The 25,430-nt window shown below is 46.2% G+C and overlaps 1 long non-coding RNA gene across 1 annotated transcript; it reads right to left on the bottom strand.

Moving 5' to 3' along the window:
• Positions 1-17,236: 17,236 nt before the first annotated feature.
• On the bottom strand, positions 17,237-24,772 carry LOC129387387 (uncharacterized). The gene is made up of 3 exons (XR_008614633.2): positions 23,409-24,772; positions 19,759-19,924; positions 17,237-18,648 (listed from the first exon to the last, which is right to left on the bottom strand). It is a non-coding gene; the product is annotated as an uncharacterized lncRNA (long non-coding RNA).
• Positions 24,773-25,430: the final 658 nt, after the last annotated feature.

Genomic DNA, 25,430 nt, shown 5'->3' with positions numbered 1-25,430 from the left:
AGTTGGATTAAGCTGGATGAAGCAGCATTATAGTGGATTAGGGTGGATTATGGTGACTTATATAGGGTTCATGGAGTATAAAGACCGATTAGGATGGATTAAGGGGGACTAGGGTGGATTAAGGTACATGAACTAGGATTAATGGATTATGTAGATTAAGGAGGATTAAGGCCGACTAGGGTGGATAACGGTGAATTGATGTTTATGGAGGATTAAGACCGACTAGGACGGATTAAGGGTATTAGGGTGGATTGAGGGGCGTGTACGAGGATTAGCTAGGATAATGCGGATTAAGGGCGATTAGGGGGATTAAGGGAATTCGCATTTATGGAGGATTAAGACCGATTAGCGTGGATTAGGGTTGATGGAAGGGGATTAAGGTGTATTATAGTAGGCTTTACAACGCTTTCGCGTCTCTTGGGCGACAGCTAGGGACACCTTTGATTTTTGGCATTTTCATTAAACTGCGCTTCCACGCACGTATGAGTGGGCGACAATTATTATTTGGTTTTCTCACGGATACAGGCAATTTGCAGAGGGTGTTCACGTGATCGCACACGCTTGCTATTGATATCGACATCTAGACGGAGGCCAGGAATCTTGGCTTCAATAGCGAATGTTTTAAATCCCCATTTCTGAGGTTTTGTTCGGTGGTTAAATTTTTTTCATCGATTTAACATGAGCCGAAATCATTCCATCAATGCGTTTTGATTATGAAGGTTGAGCAATCAATCGTGATTGTGGAAATGATGTAGTAATGCAGATAATATTCTGCAGGCCATTATGTTTAGCAGTGCAACGTATTATTATAAATGTATGAAGACGTTTGACTCATCCTGCCTGAGTGACTAACTCTTTGCTAATTGTTCTAGCTACATTTCACTGAAGACCAATTTGAGCCGCGCATATTACAAAGATTCGGGAAAAAAAAGCTGAAGCCCGACGCTGTTCCAACAATTTTCTCCCACCGACCTGTCGTGAAGCACAGGAAGCCCCCTCGAGAGAGGCACGAACCTCGAACTAACAGCAGTAAGTGGTTGCTGCTGCTTTTCCGACCACTAATAATTTCAGCAATAATGTTTTCGGTGGTTTAACGACCCAACCAAGGACACTATGACCCTTTATGCAGGGCGTGTCGCCACGGCAGGTTTTGCCGCAAACTACAATGTGCCTGCAATAAGGCCCGCCACTTCTCCGAGCGAACCCTGCTGTAAGCCATTTTCTCTTTTCACACACGAATTTAGCATGCGGCCGTACACTCATGCAATAATTACCTTCCTGTATCAGCACCATCTCAAGACTGCCGTGACCTACCTGGTGCGTGCGGCGACGAACCAAATGTTATCAATGGTAAATGGCACCTTTTATTCATTTTGTTGTTGCATCCTACGGCTTTACGATCTTTTACACAGCGCCTGCGGCCACTGCGTGCTTTCCCGAAAACAATGCTCCGTTAATAGGGCCTGCCGCTTCTCCAAGTGAACCTTCCTGTAAGCTATTGTTTCTTTAAGTACACACGAAGTCAGTGAGCGGCCGTGTGCTCATGCAGTAATTCTAATTCCTCCATCAGCACCATATCAAGACTGCCGTGACCTACCTGTTGCTTGCCATGAGCCGGCTTTGGCCAATGGTAAAGGGCACCTTTTATTCATTATGTTGTGGTAGCCAATGGCACTGTGATCTTCAAATCAGTCCCTGCTGCCACAAGACCTAGGGGTGTGCGAATATTCGAAATTTTCGAATGTCGAATCGAATATGCTTGTATTCGATTGGGTAAGCGAATTAAATAATGAATGAAATTCTTCGAAACGAATCAAATTCGTTCTCAAGTTTTCGAATAGGGTTCGAATAAATACCTCGAAGTGAGAATAGTGCGTTGTCCAGTTTTCCCGAGTACTGTAAAAAAAAAAAAAGAACAGAAGCCCACTTCGGCGCCGCACAGCATACTGCCACGATCGGGCAGAAAGGCGGGTTAAATGCCGCAACCCTGTCCTTTTGTGTGATCGCATTCACAATGTTCATAGCCACGTTCCGCAAACCCTGCTGGTATACTTAATACGGAAGCCATGACTCCAATTCTCGTTCCTCTCACCAAATGGAATTTGGCCTTAGTTTGTAGGTTGTCATCACCAGTAGCAAATTGCAATTTTCCTATGAGTATTACACGAAGGTAAGAGTTAATATACATATTTCGAATTGGGCGTCCCCTATGCGGACATCCGTATTGCGTCGTTCGACAGCTACAGCGATAATTCAATGACTCGCCGCTAGCGCTTCCCTCTTTCGCATGAATATTCGTTCTGTATGAATATTTGCAAAAGTAGCGAATAATCACACAAATATTCTATTTGTATTCCATGCGGTCTATAGCTACACTACTTGTATCCGATTCGGTTTAGAAACGGCATTGTTCGCACACCCCAACTTTCTTGTATACTACGTCGCAGAGAGAGGGCTTTCCGTTCCTCTCTGCAAACCCTGCACGCAATGCTTTTAATGCTGTGTGCTTAAAGTGTGTGCTTAAAGTACACATACATTGCAGGCACTAAAAACTTTCTTTTTTCAGCATCCCGCCAGGCACTCTTGGAGCGCATAGCTGCATTGGAGCGTGATCAAGAGGATTCTAAGAGGAAATTACAAGCCGCAAAAAAAGATACTTGAGCAGCGAAGCAGAAAAGGCACAGCTGAAGAAAAAAAATCAGACATCTTTTCAGTGATGATCAGATGTCATCACTAGAGCGGTTGTCAGCTCAGGGATCGCGGTGGGAAGTTAACACACTTGTCATGTCACTGAGGCTGAGGCTGGCATGCGGGACACAGGGCTGCAATCTCCTCAGGGAATATGGTTGTGATGTTATTGGGGCCGGATCACTCCAGAAAAAGGGAGAAGCAGCACGCGAAAGCAAAAACACACATCAGACTTGTATTGATGTACACGACACAGATAACGGCACACACACGTGACAATGTCCCAAAATGCCTCATAGGCGACATGCACTATATCTATGGATCGGTGGATTATGATTGGCCTACAGTTCCGGCGGAAGCGTGTGTCGCCGTGTCTGAGACCTCGTTGACCGATGCCGGCCAGCGGGGTCGGACAACAGTGTCGGCCGGCGGGTCGGACAGCCGTGTAGGACGGCCGGGTCGGACAGCTGGGTCGCACGGCCGGGACGGTCGGCTGGGTCGGACAGCCGGGTTGGACGGCCGGGTCGGACCGCCTCGCGGGTCTCAGGTGGCCGGCCGCAGTCACCGGGTCGCGTCCACAGCTGGCGGGGTAGCCCTGTGGCCGCTCACCCGAACGCTCGAGCGCCCCGGTTCCGGACCGCCAGCCCTCCTGGACCAGTGCCCAGTGGAAGAGCGGGGCGAGGTAACCTCCCAGCGGGCGACAGTGTTGCTTCAGGTGTGGCGTATTGGCGCGGTCGGCGATAGCTCCTATATGGGCCAGACGCCCAGCGAGGAAGCTGTTTTCCGTCGACCGCCGAACCTCGCGCACTGCTCACGCCACGGGCCACACTCTCGCGCCACGCTTTTTTTTTGTCGAGGCGCCACTGCCGACGCTCCCAAGTCGGCGTCGATGATGATGATGACTCTCTTGCGGGTATTTGCCAAGCTTCGTCCTCTTCGCCTCCGCACGGCGCACTCTCTTTGTATGTTTATGTTTCGCACTCCCGCATACCACATATTATAACAATGGTTACCCATTGCCCTCAGAACGCACCCTGCAAAGGCACATCGAGCATACAAAGTTTCGACCCGGACTGCTTACTGGTATTTTGGAACCCCTCAAGATAAAAGTATATAGTTAATATTTCCCACGCCTGCTACATTGTGAGCTTGCCTAGTGTCAGATCTCTTTGCCTGGCTAACCTATAAAGCTAAGATGCGCGACACTCTTTACCTTTCTTTTCGCCAGTACGCAGCTAATATGTGAAGTATGTATATCCACATATTTTGGTCTATCCTACGCGTTTTCGAACTGTATGCTACGCGGCCCATTAACACTATTGTGAGTTTACGTTGAGTCATTCCTAATATTGATTTGCATTCTGCAGGTCAGTCTCATGAAGCCAGAGGAACGCCATGCAGTTCTGCTGTTAGACGAGATGCAAATCACGTCGGGTCTCGTATATGACCATTCGTGCCGTGAAGTCTGGGGGGAACCACATTGCCTTTATCTGATGGTTCGCAGCCTGACGATTGCTTGGCAACACACGGTTTGGTACTCATGCTCGGAGGTCTTTCCACTAGATGGAAGCAAACCATCGGGTATAACCTGACCGGCAACTCGATTCGCGCTGCCAGCTTGAAAGCTCAAGTAGTCGACCTAATTACCTCATGCGAGTCTATCGGCCTCAATATTCATGTTGTATCTGACATGGGCAGTGCAAATCAGGCACTTTGGAAGCTCTTCGGAATTACTGTTGGAAAGCACAGCAGGCCGCGAACCATTTGCCCTCACCCCTGTGACCCACAGAGAAAGCTTTGGTTCATGGCCGACGTACCTCACTTGCTCAAAAAATCTAAGGAATCATTTGACTAAAGGTCAGCTCATCTACCTTCCCGAAGAAATTGTAAAGAAACATGATTTGCCGACAAACTGCGTGAACATCGAGTATATAAAGGCCCTTGTGAGGCATGACGAGGAGGATGATATAAAGCTTGCGCCGCACTTGAACGCTTCTGTTCTTGATCCAAATCATTATGATAAAATGAAAGTAGGCCCCGCCTTTTTGCTTTTTCATAACGACACGGCTGCTGGTTTGCGTCTGCTTGAGCAGAAGAAAAAAATTTCAACAAATGCCCGCACTACTGCATGGTTCGTTGAAACCATATTTAGGTGGTTTCGCCTCATGACGTCACGAACGAACCTCGCTTTCAGCTATGCGTTTGAGAAAGCTCATCAAGACAGCGTTGCGTTTTTTAATGCGACAGCTGAATTGTTCTCAAACATTCTTATTGGCAGTGAAAACAAAGCTGTTTGGAAGCCTGTACAAACAGGCGTCATTCTAGCTACAAGAACAGCCCTAGAAGTCCAACATGTACTTCTCAGCAAGTATAACTTCCAGTACGTATTGCTAAGCAGATTAAGCCAAGATGGTCTCGAAAATTTCTTCTCCACTCTGCGGGCGAAAGACCCTGTACCGCGACTCTATGACTTTAAGTGCAGCTTGAGAAGTGCAATGCTAGCGCAATTCCTCAAGCCCAGCAAGCATGGCAGCTATTCTGAGGAGGAAGGCTATTTGTTAATACATTTGCGGGACACAAGTGAGGCAAAACTCAAGACAGACAACATTCAAGCTCCAGAAGACCTTCTAGATTTAAGTCCTGAAGTAGAGGAGTCGATAGCATACCTCGCAGGCTACGTAGTTTCGAGGGTGATAAAGCGAATACAGTGTAAAGACTGTCACAGTTCGCTGGTTGAAGACGGCACGCCTGTGAAATTGATACAATTGAAAAATTTTTCTCAACACCGCCAGTCTCTGACTACTCCATCACAAGGAGTGATTGAGGTAATCAAAATAGCTGAGAGCTACTTTCGCAATAACAAAGAAGCGCTAATGCTAAATTCGGTAAATATGGCAGAGGTGCACGAAAGCGTTACTCGTAGCATTGGCGTGCAAACATGCTTTCCTTCATGTCACAACGTGATTCCTAATATTGTTCAAATATTTTGCCGAGTCCGTATTTTGGAGATTCTTGTGAAAGCCGAAGCTTCAAAAAGATTTTCTTTGGCTGAAAGCTCAAAATGTGCCAGCAAAAGTATTGGCATGCGTGCCGCAGTGTCCACCATCAAGTAAGGTGGTGGTGAGCGCCTACGCAATTGTAAAGGGACTGCTGCTGCTTCTATTAAGTTTTATACTTTACCTAGGCATTCGTAGAAGCTTTGGCAGATAAATGTCATAGACGCTACGCCACTGGTACGAGTTAAGGTAGCCTTTCGTGTGGCATGTGAAGCCATGCTCACCATTGTTCACGGCGCATATGCTGTTGTTTTCTAAATACAACTTGCGCTTTTCATTTACTGCAGTCAGATAAAACTCAAAAACGAACCCAGAGGTCCTCCTTCAATTCAGTAAATGGCAACGACCAATTGCAATGATGTGGCCGTTCATACCATTTTGCAGAAGCCCCTACCGCAGAAGCCCTACCCAACCTGCGATGTCACGCTAAAGGGGATTAACTACGACGTCATGACAAGCGGTCGATACCGTTGGTTGGAAAGCATGCTTTGAGGAGTGTTTGCCGCTTCGTCCTTAAGCTGTATCCGGCTATGGAGCTTTATTTATTTATCCGGCTATGGGGACTTTATTGTGCATGCGCGCCCCATGTGACACGAACCTCCTGAGCATCCGCGCATTGCATTTTCTTTGCAAATAGCGGCTCCGCTCAAAACAAAACGTGCTATGTACTTCACCTGCAGTGTCGTTTTCATTGCAACAGAGCCGCTATTTGCAAGACCACATTGTCCATCAACTTTCGGCCGAACTAAAATGCTATATCATGTGTAAAACAAAGTATACGTTTGTGTCATGACATACTGTTACCACTGTTAAACGAGAAGAAAGGGGGTTAATCAAGGGGCCCGATTTTTATAATCATATAATGAGAAGCCAACAAACGAAGACGCCAAGGACAACATAGGGGAAATTACTTGTACTTACCAATTGAATTAAAGAAATGAAAAATAATGACAACGAAAGTGGATGAAGAAGCAACTTGCCGCAGGTGGGCAACGATCCCATGTCTTCGCATTACGCGAAGACGTAGGACGCAAAAACGCGAACACGCACGCGTAATGCGAAGACGAGGGATCATTCCCCACCTGCGGCAAGTTCTTTTTTCATGCACTTTCATTGCCATTAATTTATCATTTGTTTAATTCAATCGGTAAGTACTAGTAATTTCCCCTATGTTGTCCTTCGCGTCTTTGTTTGTTGGCTTCTCATGATATGTTACCACTGCTGTGTTCTCTTGAGCGTCTCTTTTTCTCATAATTCTACACTAGCATTGATTCTGATGTTGAATATTATATTCAATACTATTATTATTGATGTCGAATATTCTATTTTATGTTCTCGGTTACGTGTATCTTGTCAACCAACGTTAGTGCGTGTACATAAAAATAAAACATTCTGCTGACAATGCTGTTTGATTTTCGTTGCTATAAATGTTTTGTGATGCCTAATTCAAATCACAAATTTAAATATGCTACTACATAATGTAACAAAATTTCAGTGTGAACTATTAAAATACGTTATCCAAAGCCGTTTCTCTTGCCTAAAGATATAGAATGTCTTCTCCCATAGATATACCGAGTATTTCTTAACGCTTCCTTGACGGCGACCCCTAAAGAATATTCTGTAGATGCTTTTCCTCGGCTTCTACTACTGTAGTCGATGAGTGGTTGCCGGTACCGCTTTTTCGCTTCGCACTGAAATTCCGCAATCGTCCTATTCAGTTTACAGACCACAGCAAAAAAAGCTATAACTTTCACATTGTGAAGACAAAGACATGGACAGTCGATGCACTCGCGACTAATTAAAGGCATGCTGAACATAACTGCGGTGCACATACGCGCACAGGCAAGAAAAAAGGGTGCCAGGTGTTCTTATTTATCGCCCAAGAGACGCGAGGGTGAAAGCCTTTTAAAGCCTACTGCGATAAGAATGATCCTTTATCCACCTTAATCCCCTCTAAAGTGCCTTAATCCCTCCTAATTCACCCTAATCCACCTTAATCCAACCTAGTCCTCCTTTATACACCTTTATATTTCCTAATGCACCTTAATTCACCCTAATCCACTTTCATCGACTTTAACCCACCTTAATCCTCCTTAATACACCCGATATCATCTTAATCCAATCACTAATCAATCATAACTTTGCTAATCAATAATCATGTCTTATACACGGCACATGCTTTGGTTCGCTTCCCGCCTTCTTTCGTGATATTTTCTGTAGCTGACAACACGACCTTGAAACAGAGGTCTAAGGCTTTTGCTTAATAAGCCACACACAAGGGGATGTGTCACAAGCAATACTAGATCAGACGCACAAAGTAAAGCATCTCATCATGCGGCAGAAAAATTGTCTGGAGTATAGAACTCGCCTCAAAAGTTCCCGTTACATCGGTATACCTCGTTCATACGGCTTTAGGAAAAAACCAACCTCCTCATAAATGTTGCCTCTAGCATTATCGATGCTGTTATTAGCATTTCTCAAAATTTTCAACCCCACTGGGGCGCGCAACTGGCCCAAAATAACACGCCTCCATAGAATCCTGCGGCCCGTCCGCGGGAGCCCAGGAGGAATAGCGTGCCGTGCGCAGCCACCGGGCGAGGAGAATCGAGGAGGAAAGCGCCGTGAGGAGGAGAGCGTCGCTACTTTCAAAGTATCAAGGGACTTTATGCACGGCGCCTATAGACCTTCTCATCGGGCGAGGAGGATAGGCCGCGCGGCGAGCCTTTCCTCCTCTCTGGCTTGGGCGATCCGGTGCGGCACTGCTTGAAAGTATTGCTGTCGCGTGCAGCGGAACGATTTCGGAATGTTTTAAATCGTACTTGGTGAAATTTAGGCCATGTACGTTCATATAAGGTAGTCAGGGAAGCCTTTCGGTGCGTCAGTAACTACAGTAGGCGGAAATATGTCTCGGGGGCGCAAAAATGTGACGCGCTTTATCAGCCGCGGTGTACGCATGTTATCAGTCGCGGTGTGTGTATGTGTTGTGAACTATATTGCTTATATATGTATATATAAGGTAACATTAGAGAATTGAACATTCATAAATGCACAATTGATCTCCGAGGCTGATTGTAGGCTCACATATGCGCGCACGCCATCGCGCTGCGTGTTCCGTCCACCTCAACGCCAGCAGAAACTCCGGCCATGACGCCTTAAACCACTTCAGCATGTCTCACAGAACCGTTTACCATGTAGAAGACGCACGTCATACTAAACAGACCGCACGACCGCGAAAACAAACGCCAAAACCTACCGCCGAGCCTATACGCTCCTGACAGTGGAGTTTCCCGGCGACGGCCGCGCCACCTGTAGCGTCGAAAGCTCAACTTTGGTACTGATACAACTTCAGTCGACGGCATAGAATCCAGCTGACGCACGTATTGTTGTTATGACCGCGTGTGATTCGAAACTTCTGAACCATGTGCGCAACCGTCCTGCGGGCAAACGTTCTCATACCACTGTTTTACGATGGCAAATGTGCAAGACATCGAAAACAGCCCAGGAAAAAAAATTGGAGGGCGCTTAAGCTTCGCCTTCAAGAGTGGAACACGACAGCGTTCCCGTCGACCCGCCCAGGGGTGTAAGACAATGGGCTACGGCGCAGCGATCATTACGAGGCGCCCCGCATCGGACGCGGTGAGCGTCGAGCAACGCAGCGTTCGGCGCGGCAACGAAACGTGCGCCTGAGCAAGCGGAACTAACCAAAGAACTCGGTGTCTCGGAGGGGGAAACGATGCACGCCAGCCAAACGTCGTGATCGGCACGGGCAGAGAGATAGACAGATAGCGATCTAAAGAAAGGAGAACGCTCGATTCTGCAACCCGTGAGGGAGCAAGGCGAAGCGTCGTCAGGGGAGAGGGAGTCCGGGCCGCGACGCGCCTCGCACCGGTCCCCGCACAGCCCCAATGCGCGCGTGGCGCGCCACCTGTCGGGGCACAGCCGTACATTGAGAGGAGGGGGCCTTCTGTGTTTGCCGCAAGATGGCTCTGCGCGTGCGGAAAGCGCAGAAGAAATGTAGCGGAAACGCACTTCGCTACTCGTGTAACTGCGACTTCTGTAAGTTGCATGTTCATAATTACCGATATACACCGCAGTATAGCATTCTACAGCTCGTTTCCAAGGCAGCACCGCATTCACTAGAGGTGCTTTTGTACCGCTATGAAGCATCGAACTCGTGGCTGAGTGGTAGGGTCTCCGTCTCACACTCCGGAGACCCTGGTTCGATTCCCACCCAGCCCATCTTCTAAGCTGTTTTTTATTCATGAAGTGCCTGCCGGGATTTATCGCTCACGGCCAACGCCGACGACACCGGCTTTTCTGCGACAGGAGCTCCTTAACGCTGTCGCGTTAAAATAGCGTGGGGACGGCGGTACTGCTGCGTCAAAGGCTGTAACGGCCGTGCAGGGCTGCCTGCTCTCCGACTCTACAGATTTCCTGGCCGGCCATGGTTTTGTGCTCGCGCTTCCTTCCTGGAAGATCGCACTAGAAATGATTGTAGTCAGTAGACTCAAGTTTTTGGTCGAGAAAGAGTCTTGCCGGTCAGCCGACTTACATATTTTTGCAAATTGTCCATATCTTATAGCTATTTATTTTGCTGTACGAAGGGTACTGCGTAGTGGCTGCAGGTGTTCTGGCTTGCGTGAGTCGCTGAGCACTTCACGCTGTGTGGCTCTGCTTGGGTCCAGGTTGCCCGATACGGTCACCCGAGTCTTGGTGGCCGGAGCGGCTCAAGTTCGTGCCAGTGCATCGGCAGTTGTATACTCTTAGACAAAGGGGTGTATATCTGCCAAACAACAATAATCGTCATCTGCCTTGCTCGGGTTTTCTTTCTTAAAAACGCCGCGCCCGCTACTTTCCTATCGGGAATGATATGTCATGCTGATAACGCGCATGCCGTTCGTTACTGGGAAGTACCAAGCTCGCAGCGTTAAAGAAAGGAAATGCGGACAAGACAGATTACGTTTATTGTTGTGTGGCAAGATACAACCCAAAGGGTGTAATTTTGTTTTAGAGCGTAAACCAAGTACTGCGGTTGCTTGGCACAACATTATAGCAGTCTAATAACATTTTTGTGCAAGTTGTATAAAAGAGCCTTTTAATAATTGTAAAAGATATGGCGCCTATCATCTCTGGTAAATGAGGCTTTGCAAGCGTGCCAAAACAGCACCACGGAAGGACATATTTTGTCTACGGTAACTCAAATGGTTGGATAAGAACACCTACGCCTAACGGTTAATAAGCTCAGCCATGCATGCACACTCAATTGAGCTGCTTGATCAAAGCATAATATGATAGTTGAGTGTACTCAGGCCAGAGATATGCTGCAGTTGTGTTTGCCTTGCTGGGAGTGATACTTCGCCAGCACATGTCACACCGGCGACTTCTTTCACGCTGTGAACGTGCCCGGCAGCGTACGTAAAGCTTTTCCCCTTTACGACGAATGGCAGGGCGTATCCGACCGTGTAATTTTGAGATTGTTCTGAAACCACATAGCAAAACGTGCGCCATTTGTTCGTTTCCAAACAAGCATGAACATGCAATCCCGCGTGGCAGCGTGAGTTGCGTGGTCCGTCAGTGTCAGTTTTGACGGATGGTGCCGCGAGAGGCGCTGACGATCGCTGCTCGGCTTGCTGCAGTAAAGCTAGGGAAACTACGGAGCATGTTTTATTAGAATGTGAAGACGTCTACCCAGCGGTCGATTTAGGCACCACTGGCCTCCTTGAAGCCCTTGGGTTCAGAGGGAGCAGTGGTAAAGCAAACATGTCCGCAATAGACATTAGTAAGAGGCGACTGGAGGATTGGTGGAAGAAAAGTAGGGAAACGACAAAAGACGGAGACGTACAAAAGCACAGTTCGCAATGGGGCTCTTGCATTGCCCAGGGGGCGCTGCGAAAAAGGTGATAAAAAGCGCCCTCTGTCCAAAAGTGGGTCGTACCAAGCTCGGTCGTCTGCTTCGGAAAGCACGTTTACAATATGGACCCGCCACTTTCGGTTGTGTTGTATCACGGCCTGCAGCAAATATCGGGCGCCGAAGATTTTTTCAGGGGTGGCACGCTGCGTAAAGGCAAGAAATTATGCAGTGCCGAATACATGTACGCCGTTCAAGAATCAAGCGGCGAAGTTTTAGCGCGGTGTCAATCGCAAGTGAAGCGAGTCGCGTACGAAGTGGAACTTCAGGTAAGGTTTGCACGCTGCTAGATTCAGGCACACAAACGCGAGGAAATGCTTGCTATAAATGAATCCACAGCAGCGATAAGCAGACATCATGTGTACGGAACTGCTCGAGCACACGACGGTACGCGTCGCGATGTACGAACTGCTCGAGCGCACGATCGTACACGCCGCGACGGCAGCGGTCTTTCGACATGCCGCGAAACGGCGGGCCTCCTGCAATCTTTGTTGACTGCATGCCGCTAAACAAGTAGTTATGCCTGCGTTGTAGTAGCGGCCATCTGTCCCTTTTAGTAAATGGTAATAACTGATGCAATGCATATGAGCTCGCACGTACGTGCGAATCGCGCTGCAGCGCGAGCTCGTGCACAGCTCGCTTGATGCAGCTTTTAATGACAGCGCTCGAACATCGGTCTGCTGTAATCAATACTACCTTGCTGCGCTGCCTCAACATGCTGGCTTGAGGTAAAGTATGAGCACATTTAACTCTCTAACTTGTGCTGCTCGTAGTGGAGTAGTGAATTGTCACCGAATCAGCCCGACCATTTGTGGTCATTGGCACACACCTGGTCACTTCACCACTTCGCATCGGTCGAATTGTTAATTGATCGCTGTGGCCGGGTCTCGAATCGTGAATTACCAGCCATGCCTGCTGCTATGTCGGTCTGCTGTCGGGACTGTAGGTGCAAAAGACCGAAATTTAGAACGCAGATAATCAAGCAAGCTTCAAGACAGGCGAAGCAGTCAGCATGGCGCGAAGTTTCGCTTACTCAGCGCGACGAACTGCAGCTATGCAGCGCGCCCGTCGCTCCACTTCGTGAAGCCTTGAAAGAAAACGGTAGAATCTGATGTTGGGATTCAGGCCTTCTTGTTCATGGCAGCCCACGACGCAGAAGTAATGACGGTGACGCCTTTTCGAGGCTGGGCTAGGTCTCTCCGGATCGGCGTCACCGATTCCTTCTGCTCCCAGCATTACGGCACACGGAGAGTCCGTTTTCGTTAAACTATAGGCTGCGGCGAGCTCGCAGCGTGGTCGGCATGGTCTGTGAGACGTGACGAGCCTTTTCGCACTCGCAACAGGGCAGAAAAAAGTGCGAATCGACGCAAAACTCGGCCTAGAAACGTGCTTCGCCACAGCCAGGGTTTAATACGACCCAAGCTGGTACGACCCAAATGTCGTTTCCCGCGCCGCCACCAGGCGCCGCTACTATACCTCAAACTCCAGCGCAAGACGCCCATAGGGGAACAGAAAATTTGGGCGTGGTAGTCCATAGTGTTTTTTTTTTTTCTCTTTTTCCATTGCTTAACCTAGGTAGGATATTAGGCAGTATAGTAGCAAGAGCTTGGTGGCGCAACCCACCGCCCCGTTCCAAAGGGGACGCTCATAACATCCATCCGGACGCGCCGCCAGGGCCACCGTTTATAGATCCTTTTCAGTTCCGCATCTCCTCGCCGCGCCTGCAGCGAGTATGCGGCCGACCTTTGCACCCGCCACCGCGGCGCTACTGTCGAAGCTTGCGCCAAGGAAGCGCATCGTCTGCTAGCGCTCCGTTGTGCTTTCTCACGGCGCTTAACTTCACGCTTCACGGCGTCATTATCTGCGCTGTACAAGCTTTAGGAGTTAGGGCACGTATGCGTACAAACGATCAGTGATTTAGAAAAAGGTGGGCATTGGCGATTACATTTCGTTTTCGGCAGATTCGTCGCTTTCGTGCGTGTGCATATCGCGTTTTTGATTTTCAATCCGTTTAAACGCTTTAAACCTGCTGTAGAAAACTACGTTGTCGAATATATGGCGTATGAATCAGTTTATTGATCAAAACATGTATAAACAATGTTATAAATCGTGCGAATCTAATTGATCGTCTGTGTATCTCGGCGCTGCCGTTCCATACCTTCTGCATTTGTATGGCGAAATGAGGAGTTTACTTCGCCCTATATCGCTCGAAAGGTGATGCTACCTCTCCGTATCAATCACACTGATCGCGAATAATTTTTATTCCTGTTTTCCGAACGCGAAATCGCGCAAGTCAGAATTTTAAAAAATTGAAACAACAAAGCTTGAACATTTCCCCCGATTTTATTAAGGACGAGATACACCCTTCAGGGTCGTCAAGAGAGGTTCCATAAAGCGACTCCTTAGTTTTCAAGTCGCATATGGAGGGCTACCTTATAAATGGATATCATGCTGACATTGCTCTGCTACGTCTGGTAAAGAGTTATAAAATAAAAACATTACAGAGATGTTTTTAGTGGACGTGTATTAGCATATTATAGTTTATTTAACCTTTTCACACACCTTTAGAGACCTTCCTTTTCACTCCATTTACCATTCGCACGAGCTTTGCTTTTTTATCCTACGAGCTCTATTGGCACTGTCGTTCTCCTGGCAACCGATACAGTTTGTCCCTGTCTTGGCAAGGGCATAAGCTGCCCGTGTAACTAGGGTAAAAGGTCCCCAAAGGCTCATTTTTATCATGCTTGCACAATGGTCTCTTCTATGCTTTTCGCGCAGCTAAACAGTGCCCTTGAAGGACAAACAAGGCTGCCAGTCACAAACTCGCGTTCAATCACAAGCATTGCTTCAGGAGGTAGAAAGTCTTGTGAAGCCACTGTATCTTTTTTTGCACTTATTGCAGGAGGTCAAGATCGTCATTTTATGTGATTTTAAGTGATAGCCATATCCATGGGGAACGTCGTCACCAGTTTTCCGCGGGCAGATACTGCGTAGCATGTCTTTAATAAACGATACTCTTCAATGTTGTGCATACCTCTCCCTCCATTCCTGCCTCGTAAAAAACAATCTGTGATCGCTGTTCATTTAGTCTTCAAGAGCTGCCGATCTCCACTGTCGAGGGAACCGCTAAGACGCGCTCTTTTCCGCCAACTCATTAACATTCAAACAGCTGATTCACACGGGCTCCGGTTGCTCTTGTGCGGTGTCCTCTGCAGCGTCGCTCTGAGTTTCCCATGCATTTGTTGCGACAAGATTGCTCTCTTTTTTGGAGATTTTCTCCGCTAACGATTTGAGGATAAGTACTGCGGGAGATTGGGAAATATGGTAGGAACTGCATCACTCCTGAGAGACCATACGCCGCGCTCGATTTCAATCACTTTTCCGTTGATCATGTGTTTATACGACTTCACAATGTCCCCTGCTTGGAAGTGGGTGTCGCACACTTTGGATGTTTTCCCCAACACTTTGTCTGCGTGGGGTATTGCTCTCTACCACTTTGCAAGAAGAAGCGGATCGGTCGGCGCAGAGAAGTGCCTCTTCTGTGTTGCGCCGGCACGCGCTGGTACATCCCGGCACGAAACACGTTGGCATTTGGTTGCCCAGTCCTAACACAATGTAACGAAAATAAATCACACGCACCACCTACCTTCTGACAGCTAAAAATAAAAAACCTGGCATTCAAGAGCTGCAGCCCACGCTACTTGCAGGTCCCAATTAAGGGCAACATGAGCGCTCACACCGACCACACCATACCATACATCGAAAGCTGCTGAAGCTCATCTTGTGCACTACTCACGATAATAGACATACACTTACAGGGAAAAAATCAGAACCACTCGACAAGAAAACGCGATGCAAATGCTCACGTCTACTGCAGCGTCGGCACACGGCAGCGTGGCTAGCGTAGTGCAAACTTCGACCGCAGCGCCATCTCAGTGCCTAGGCGCAAAACGCGCTCGCTTTGGGAGGATCAGTTTCGAAACTAAAAAAGCTTTATAAACGGTGGCCAGGGCAGTGTCAGGACCTGCCATGCAAAACACCCCTTTCACCCAAGCCAGTATGGCACTGCTCATAGGCAGCGCCATAGAGTTTCTCACTATAACACCTAGAGGGTAATCTGGCGCCACCGTCTATGGGAGTTTCTTAAGGGGGCACCGTGCCGCGTCATGGGAATGACGGGATATGTGTCTGCGAGGCTCGTGTTGGCTGGTGTTGTAAGAGGCTTCGTCTAAAACGTGGATATGGCTACGCAAATAGCGCGTTCTCAAAGTAAAATCTTCATAAAATGTTTCAATTCACGCATATTACATCTTTACTCACCCACGATGCATGCCCAAGCGAAGAAAAGCAAGAACAGACGACCAACTGTTTCAAAGCGAGCGCGAACCTTGTCGTCTGTCCTCCAACTTTAGCGGCCCGCTAATACTTTTTACGTAACATGTAGTCGTACACACAATAACAAGTTCTCATAGTTAAACAAAACATGTTTTCGCGTAATAATGAAGCTAAAACAGCTTTTCACGTGCTGTTCTAGTAGAAAATGAATCATTGTGACAGACGGAACGGTACTTGCCAAGCGCGTCTTCAAGGTGTCCTGTCTCTACGAGAACGATGCCAATCCGAATCCACAATATACCGGCATTCCCATGCATACCACAGCGCAGCAGCGCCAGATTTCCCTCTAGGTAATGTAGTGAGAAACTCTATGGGCAGCGCCACTGCGTTCACAATATGGCGGCGCCCACGAAAAGACTGTATAGATGACAGGCGCGAGTAAGAGACGAAAGGCGGAGAAACTCTTCACCCTACCGCGTCGAATGTGCACAATGCCCTTTGGAGCTCCCTGGCCGACGTCACATTAGCCGCTTGACAGCTGTAATTATCCGCGACTCCCATCCCAAGCATTGCAGAAACTGGAGTGCTTCCCTTTCTACTAGCGTGCGAGTACCGAGGGAACGCATATAGAACTGTAGAGAGGACAAGGAGAGAGAAGAGGCAGTCCTCATGTAAGAGAAAAAGGAGGTGACGTGAGAAGGCAAGGAAACCCCACTACTATAGGACAGCGATTGCAGGGAAACAGGATAAGCTTAAGTTCAAGGTACGTTGCTGCTATTTCTGAAAAATAAACGCCATGCAAATATGTCAAGTGGGCAACTTATGCAGGGTGTGCAGAAGCAGAGCCGCATTAATTAAAGCACACCACAGGGTTCAGGAGACACTACCCTACCAGCAAAATTTGCTAGAAGCAAACATGGCAAATCATCATTGGCCAAGCTGTCCATCATTGGAAAGTTATTGGAGGCCAAGCAAGGTCTGTGTGTGGCTGGAGTGACAAGCCTACCATTGGCCAAGCAATGGAAGGCCATGCATGGCCAACGATTGGAAACACTTCTTGCCATAGCTGGCACTGCAGTGGAACACCATGCAACAGCCAAGCATATTCTTGCTATGGAAGCCAAGCATTTTGGCCAATGCAATTTCTATCCCCAATTTTTTAGTTTTTTATGTTTGCTACATATAAATGCCCTGCTACTTTTTTGTAGATTTTTATCTGTACTACACCAAATATGTCACAACACAAACATTTTCGGTTTCATTTTTATTTTGCACTGAAGAATACAGTAGCATAAGATGGAACATGTCTAAACACAAAGAAAGCATAGAATACACAACTATGTGAACAAATGAACTGTCACATAATTTTTTAAAAAGGCAGAATTGAACACACCAGTGAATAGTCAATATATCCAGTTCCTTAACAGGGACAGCAGTAAACTACAGTAAATGACTGCACATATCAAGCTAACAAGGGACACAGATGGTCGAACCACACATCATTCGGCTGTCCAAAAATGAAATATCACAAAAAAGGAAAGGGTGGAACACAATTATGTGAACAAATAAACTGTTACAGCATTTTAAAAACGCATATTTGAACACATCAGTCAATATATCAAGTTGCTTAACAGCGACTGCAGTAAACGATATCACAAAAGTTATTGCACATATCGAGCCACGGGACACAGAAGGCACAGCTAATGCTCTCTTTTAGGTGGCCGAACCACATTACATCATTCAGCTGTCTAAAAATGAAATGTCACACACAAAAAAAAAAGGGTGAATGCAATTACGTGAACGAATAAGCTGTTACATCATTTTAAAAAGGCACATTTGAACACATCAGTCAATCAGTGGGCTCAAAGATTACTGAGCCATCTGCCACACGCTGGCTTAGTGTTGGAGGGTCGTGTGCTGCTGTCCAAAATAATCTGCAAGCCATCACAGCAAGTCTCTCACGAGAAGCAGATGACAGGGGTGAAAATAAGGCAGCTGGGCTGCTAAAGCTTAACTTAAGTGGCAGATTTGTAGGCACACTTTTGATGATGTGCGATGTCTCATTGACTGAGAGGCTATCAAAGCCCTCCAAGCAAGGTCGCGGCATGTTGATCTCTTGCAAGACGTGATAACATCTACAATAACCATGCTGGAGGCACAGAAACACCTCAAGACAAACCTTAAAGAATTCTGTGCCAGCAATGATATTACATTGTCAGTCACATCAGAATTTGAAGTTTGAATGCAGGGAACCAGAGAAGCTTTTGTTGATAAACTTGTTATCAACTTGAAGGATAGGTTTCAAGTCCATCCAGTTCTGGCAAAATTTGCAATACTGTTTGCCAGGGAGTGCTACCGGGACATCGTTGCAAGCAAAGGCACTGAAGTTGCTTGTGCATTGTAGACGCTGTGCGCCACGCTGGGAAAGCTTTACACCCCTGATATGTGGAATAACATGTAGCAGAACTGTTTTAAAAGAAGAGGCTACATCAAACTCTAGAGATTATGAGGTGGTGTCTTGGCTTGTGTCGCATTGCCTCAACAAGGCGACGCGCCGTCTGTGTGTCCGGCCTCCCTCCTGGTCCGCAGCAAAAATCAGCCACCTTTTGGTGGTGTCTGCAACAGCTGCATCAATCGTGCCGAAGAGGGCACGTGTTGCACCTGTGAAAAAGAGTTCGGCAGGTGTTACGCTCTTGTAACACAAGGCAAAAACCTGCTGGACATTTGGTAATACATTAAGTTATACAGTTGGGGTTGAACTTCTTTGTAAGACAATTGGTGATGCATCAAGTTATACAATCAGGGCTAGACTTCTTTGTAAGACATAACGAGCCGCAATGGGAAGTACAGGTGTGGCACTAAGGCGACCTCCTTAACGCCACATATGAACACTTAACGTAGTACCTAAAGTGCTGTATGTTATTGCGTGCACTAGGCCACACCGTTAGACAGCAAGATGGCTGCAACGGGACGTGTGAACTCAGGCACGCACTAGGCATACGTTTAGTAAGCTAGAACAGTGGAGCGGCCGTGGCTTCAGGGAAGTGTGCTAGTCTCGCACCCCGGTGTGCCCGGGTTTGATACCCAATCAGATCGAAACGTACCAAATTTTTTTTCAAAGCCACCAATTTACTTTGTTTACAGGAACCTCCCCGAGAAATGTGACGTCAATCCAAGCATTTTTTGCGGTGCTGGCCATTTTTCTTCAATGTCACAGCCAACATAGACACCTAAGGCTTCGCCTTAAAATTGCACACCTAAATGCATAAATCTGTCTTCTGAAAATTTTGAAACACATTGTTTTATGTTGAACTTTTCTGTGTTCCCCTAAGCAACCTGTACCTTAGTTGTGTAGCTCAGTAGTAAACCATAAAATTCCTTGCGTGCTTTCATTATAACCTTAAGAAATAGGAAAGTTCATACAACACAAACTAAGGTGATCCAACTCTGAACTGTGGAAGCAATGACTGTAGCGAAACTGTGTTTCAACCTTGTTGACTCTGTTATTCCAGATGGCACAACTATGCAGTATTCAGGAGGCCAGCCACTGTTGAAAACTGATCAAAACAGCATCTATAGCACGTGCTGCCAAACAAACACATCAGTAATGGGGTGTGTGTAATATACTGATCATGGTGAAATATTTTATCTAAACTGTAACTGCAACACCATAGCATATAGAAGTATATATAACACTAAATCTCGTAATGGGGGAAATATTGAAAGCTGCAGCAGAAGACAAAGTACTATTTGTTTTACGTTGATGCTTACCAAGCAGAAGATGCAGCACATTTGTGAGGCTTTTGAATGGAAATATTTTCCCTGAGGAGCCGGCCCAGCTACACTGCAGTGTAACTGCCTTGGAGACGATTTGTCGGAGCACCCTGCGAACTCCGTCTTTTGCATCGCTGCCACCTTTCAGAGAGAAATAGCCAACCTGCAACACGATATGCAATACATGAATAAAAAAAGTTGCCGTTTTGCCCAAAAGCCGAAGCATCGATTGCGATAGTAAATTAGTAGACAGCTATCCGAAGTAAGGATAGTAGTTTTATCATCTGTATAAAGTTATAAATGTTCGCTTACTAAGTAAACAAGCACGGTGTCACGCGCGTACAGGTAAACATGAACACATCTCGCTTGATGACCGTGGAAACTCGTCGAAACCTGGAAAGCACGCCAGCAGCAGCAGGCGAATTGACTTTCGCCCTGTCGCTTGTCTCGCTTCAACGCGAACGCCGAAAGCACAGCGCATACTAAGCTACCAGTACTCGGCGTATGCACTTCGTACCCATCGCAGATTGCTTTGAAGATGAGGCCCCGCGGGCGCATACTTCGGCCACAAAGCAGATCGCTTTCAAGGTACAGTGCCCACGTGGCAGCTCCGTCAGCAGCAGCCACGAAAGCAGAACGCACACCCCCCTCTACCGACTCCTCCTCCCTGTGTACTGCGAGTGAACTAAGTCCAGGTGCTTTCGGCCACCTTCCTCTCTCGCATGATCGAGAATAAGCTGCGGTTGGCGGCTCACCCTCGCACACTTTCACTCGCACACGCAGCGCGCAGCGACGGTTTTATCTCCGTTGGATTTTATACGCAACCTCACGGCGACGCCGACGGCATAAATGCACTTGGAGTGTCCAGATAATTACTATCCAAATAAAAGTTCAGTGAAGAACTGTTGTGTTATGTTTAAATGGTCTGACAAACGTCTAAACTACACCTTGAATTTTGTCATTGCAAGTTAATCTTGCAATGATAGGAAAAAAACATTTTATCTCTTAAATTACCATATCTTTAAACCAGCAAAGGAACTCCTGCGAACTGACACAAGCTAACCTTCTGTAGTGAAAAGTTGTCATTAAATGTTACAAAAGCAGTAAGTGTTCAGGCCTCAGTTCTTGTAAAATGCAATTTTTGTTGTACTGTTTACTTTGACAAGCGTTCGAACTGTTATCTGCAGATACATTGCGGGACTACCTTGATTGTTGGACAAGGCTTCTGCCCGCGAATAACATAGTTGTTAGTAATAACAGCATGCCGTATATAGTGAATTACACTTGTCGAATGCTCATCTGTAGACTGCGCGAGCGTCCGAAGCAGTGGTAGTTGCTGGGTTGTAGATCTGGTTGTTCCTTGTAGCACATGATCCAAGCATGCGGCATGACCATGCAAGGTCTTATTGCGACGTTAGCCCATTTTCTTTTTTTTTTTTTCTCATGCAAGAGGAGGATGAGAACAGGTTTTTTTTTTTTACTTTGTTCATCCCATCCTCTACGATGCCTCATTTGTGTTACGGAAATTGCGTCCTCGCAAATAGCCGCCAGATTCTTTCTGTGCGATCCCCTTTGGACATTACTGTTTTACACGGCAAAAGGGCAATTCCGACGCACAAAGCTATATGCATCATGCTGGTTTACCAACCGCAGTGATCGCTGTGTTGAGTAACGCCATACAGGAGGCTCGTGCAGATATAGCATGGTGATTTCAAGTCTACTGGACTTGAAATGCGTGAGAACTATGCCGGTGACCAATGCAAATATTTTATCATGATTGGCACTTCCGGGTCGCACTGCGTTGGCCATACACGAGCACCCTTTTCTGTTTTAGTTCCCACAACAAGTGATCACAATGAGAAGATTTTCCAATTCACAATGGCCATTCAGACATCGCTACTCCTCGTCAAGTGGAAACCGATACTGCGAAAATAGTTAACAGCACGTGCACACCTAAGCTGCTGATGCACGTCGCAAGCATATATGCAGGCAAGAGAAATTCCCGCACACTGTGGTTACAACTGCACTGAAAGGCTACACAGTGGTTTCCCAATGACCTCATATAAATCGACATCACTTAAAGTTCGCGGAAAACAATCTAAAACATGTCCAAATCGTTCCAAAGCACGCAACGGCAACACATTCAAGCAGCACGGCGTCAGCTTGCACAAGCCATCCTTGCCTGATAAGGTCTATAGTTTAACTTTTCCACCTTGCGAAATTCCTAATTCTCCAAGAAAACAGCTTTTACAGATATTTGCACTGCTTCGGTGTAGCTAGATCGCGCAAGTTTTGGCTGCCCAGGCAATATTTCACATGGCTAAAATGCAATATTTTCAAACCCCTTGCAATTTTTTCATTCAAATCGCATTCATGTTCATGAAACAAAGTAATTAGGGTGACCCAGCAAGGCTAAGTTCTAAGCATGAAATTTGGTGTTAGTCCTTTTAACAACACACGAAAGTATCAGTGTTTGCTCTATCAAGCACTGCGTTTAATGTGATTCTTACCAAGCTGTCTCATGTGAAGCTATTGTACAAGATCAAATATTTCCTGAAGTGTGGGGCGTCGGCTGCTTCTTCTGTAAACAATATCAGAGCATTTTAGACTAATGGTATCATCGTTTTATATATAAGATGTACAAGTATATAAATAATATTTAGGCTTCTGTGAAAACCTCATTCAAGCAGAAGGGCAAGAGAATGTCGGGTCTAATCGGTCAAACAGAAAGGGAAAACTCTGAACAAGAGTAAGTTACAAGCACTCATAACACAAACTACTAAATATATGTTTCATCAGATGTTAACAGAATATGATCATCTAGTGGTTAGAAAAGGAACAAAATTAGGTATTGTACATATATTAATAAAACTATATGCAGAGAAAATCTGACTCAAACCGCAAATATTTTCGCCTAATTATACCAACAATGGTGGTTACAACTAGCCAACATTTATATTTCTTGCACTATGTACAGTAGGATGCAACAGGGACAAACCGGACACTGAATATGAAGCGGACACGAAGTGACACACGGGAGCGCAAACTACCAACTAGTTTATCGTCAGATCATACCACATTATCTTAAAGCACACAACGAAGTATTGCGACTGCGTGAACTATGATTACAGCAGCTACACTCAGATCGTGTTCTCACGTTTCTGGTTATGATTCTATAAATGCATTCTGTGTGTGTCTGCATTCTTTGCGCAAGTGATTTCGGCTTTTGTTAGCATGATTAAAGGGTGCTCACGCAGTTGTCTTTTTCTTCTATTTCTAAAGACTCTAGGATTTCCCTGGTTATATTATCTTTTTCTTTAGCGACGACTGTCATCTTGTCGTCCTGTTGTGTCCTACTGTACGTAGCACAAGAAAAAATGAATGCACACCAAGTAGCCCAATTCATAGCTCTTTTAGAGAACTAGCCAAATTGACAAAAAATGCTAACTGGATTGGTTTAAACATACTTTTAGCCTATAGATCCTAGAGCTTAGAAGTACTTATGTTAGTATCACTTGTAGCCTAATTTAAAGCACAGGCATCAGGCCCCTGATAGAGACACAATGTTCAGCCAAATACAGGAGGCTTAGCCACTTTACTATCAATGCTGAGTACCTCTCTGCACAAAAATGTTAGTTTCGCCATACCTTGGCTACAAGGAACTGGATCTCGTGAGGTAGAAGCATACCGAGTGACAGGAGATGGGCAAAAGCTCCCTGCAATTAAGGAAAGGCAGTGACCACAGCAACATGAAATTATTGTATAACAATAATGAATTTCAACAAGAAAGAAATGCAGCGCATGTTTTGAAAATGCAAGAACCACTGCAATAAGCAAATGACAGCTCATCTACATAGTGGCAGGAAATGCTTCTACCGCTAGAAATAAAAACTTTGATCCGCTTATATTTTTAGGCAACGAGTTTTAACCAAGCAATCTCAAAACAGGCCTTAATCACTTTTGTTATAAAAAAACCAACTCATTTGTAAAATAAGTTTTCGAGATATGTCACTTAGCTAGTTCAATAGTACTACAGTGGCAAAATTTGGTAATTCGGCATAGTAGCTCCTGCTCCCTCGCAGCCTAATCATTAGAAAATCTCCACTTGCATTTGTCTTCATTCCTATAGGCTGGTGGTAAGTGTTGTTAGTCCCCTGATATGCGAAGAGAAACAAATACACAACAATCCTGAATAGTGAGTTTCGATGATGATGATGATGTATGGGGTTTTATGGCACAAGGGCCAGGTGTGGCCAAAGAGCGCCATGTCTGTGGTAGTGGGTGTGCAATGTGACTATGATTACTATGAAATTGGTGGGACGTGGCTGTAAAGGGGCCTTAAAATATACGCTCTAAAGTGTGTAAAATATGTGTAATAAAATTATGGCTATGACGTATGACTTGTACTATGAACATATAAATGCATATGATGATATGTGGTGTTTAATGGCGCAAGGGCCAGGTGTGGCCAAAGAGCGCCATGACAAGTGGTGATGTTGACGATGTATTATGGAAATGTGACTTGGCTGTAAAGTGGCCTAAAAATAGTTGCTGTAAAGTGCATAAAATCTACGTGATATAAAATTATGGCGATGACTAATGACGAATACTATGAACATTAAAATCCATCGTAAAAGAATGACATAGAATTGAAAATATATGAGATGGTAAAAATAGCTGGAGCACTGTTGCCTCGCCGGAGCCCTTGAAACACAAGGGCCTAGAGGCACGTGCTATACGAAAGAACTATCACAGCGCCATCCTCTGAAGAGAGGAGACGCTACGAACATGTGGGGCTAACAACATGCAATACAACATCTTTCAGATAACTTAAGACTGCATTGGTGTCAAATAGCGGTTCTGGGCCGAGTAACATTAATGGGTGAAGGGGAATGTGCTGCCGGTATGCTAATGAAAAATGTCTATTTCTCTCAGATTCGGCTTCCCGACACTCCAGGAGGACGTGGAGTACGGTCAGCCTCTCCCCGCATCTACCACAGGTTGGAGGCTCACTTCCGGTCAGTAGAAAGTTATGGGTGCCATATGTGTGTCCTATTCTTAAACGACAGAATAGGACATCTGCTCGGCGCAATTTTGTTGTAGAGGGCTAGAGTCCTAACTGTGGCTTTATTAGGTGGAGCTTATTATCTTTTTCCGCGTCCCACATGCGTTGCCAGTGGGCCCGCAGCCGCCTTTGCAAGAAAGGCCTCAGATCTGTGACAGGCACCTCAGCGGTAGGGTTAACGGCTTGCGATGCTATAGACGTGGCCATCTCGTCCGCCAGAACGTTGCCCTCGATGCTCCTATGGCCAGGCACCCAGCATATAATGATATGCTGGTTAGATATGTACGCTTTACACAAGACGGAATATAGTTCATTAAGTACTGGATTTTTGTGTCTATAGGGTGACATCAAGGCCTTCACGACGCTTAGGGAGTCTGTATATATTGCTGATTTTTGATGATGGATATCGTTTCTTGGCGCAAGAGCCAGAAATGGCCAAAGAGCGCCATGACATTTGGTGATGAATAGCAATGAGTATCGATGAATATGGCGGTAGTGGCTGTATATTGGCCTAAAATATTCGCTTTAAATGGTGTAAAATATGTATCTATTAAAATAATGTCAATGAAAAGTGAGTCCTATGGTTGTAAAAGAACGTTGAGAA

This window comes from Dermacentor andersoni, chromosome 2 (genome assembly GCF_023375885.2).
Source record: "Dermacentor andersoni chromosome 2, qqDerAnde1_hic_scaffold, whole genome shotgun sequence".
Lineage (NCBI taxonomy): Eukaryota > Metazoa > Arthropoda > Arachnida > Ixodida > Ixodidae > Dermacentor > Dermacentor andersoni.
This window is presented reverse-complemented; position numbering and strand designations above follow the sequence as displayed.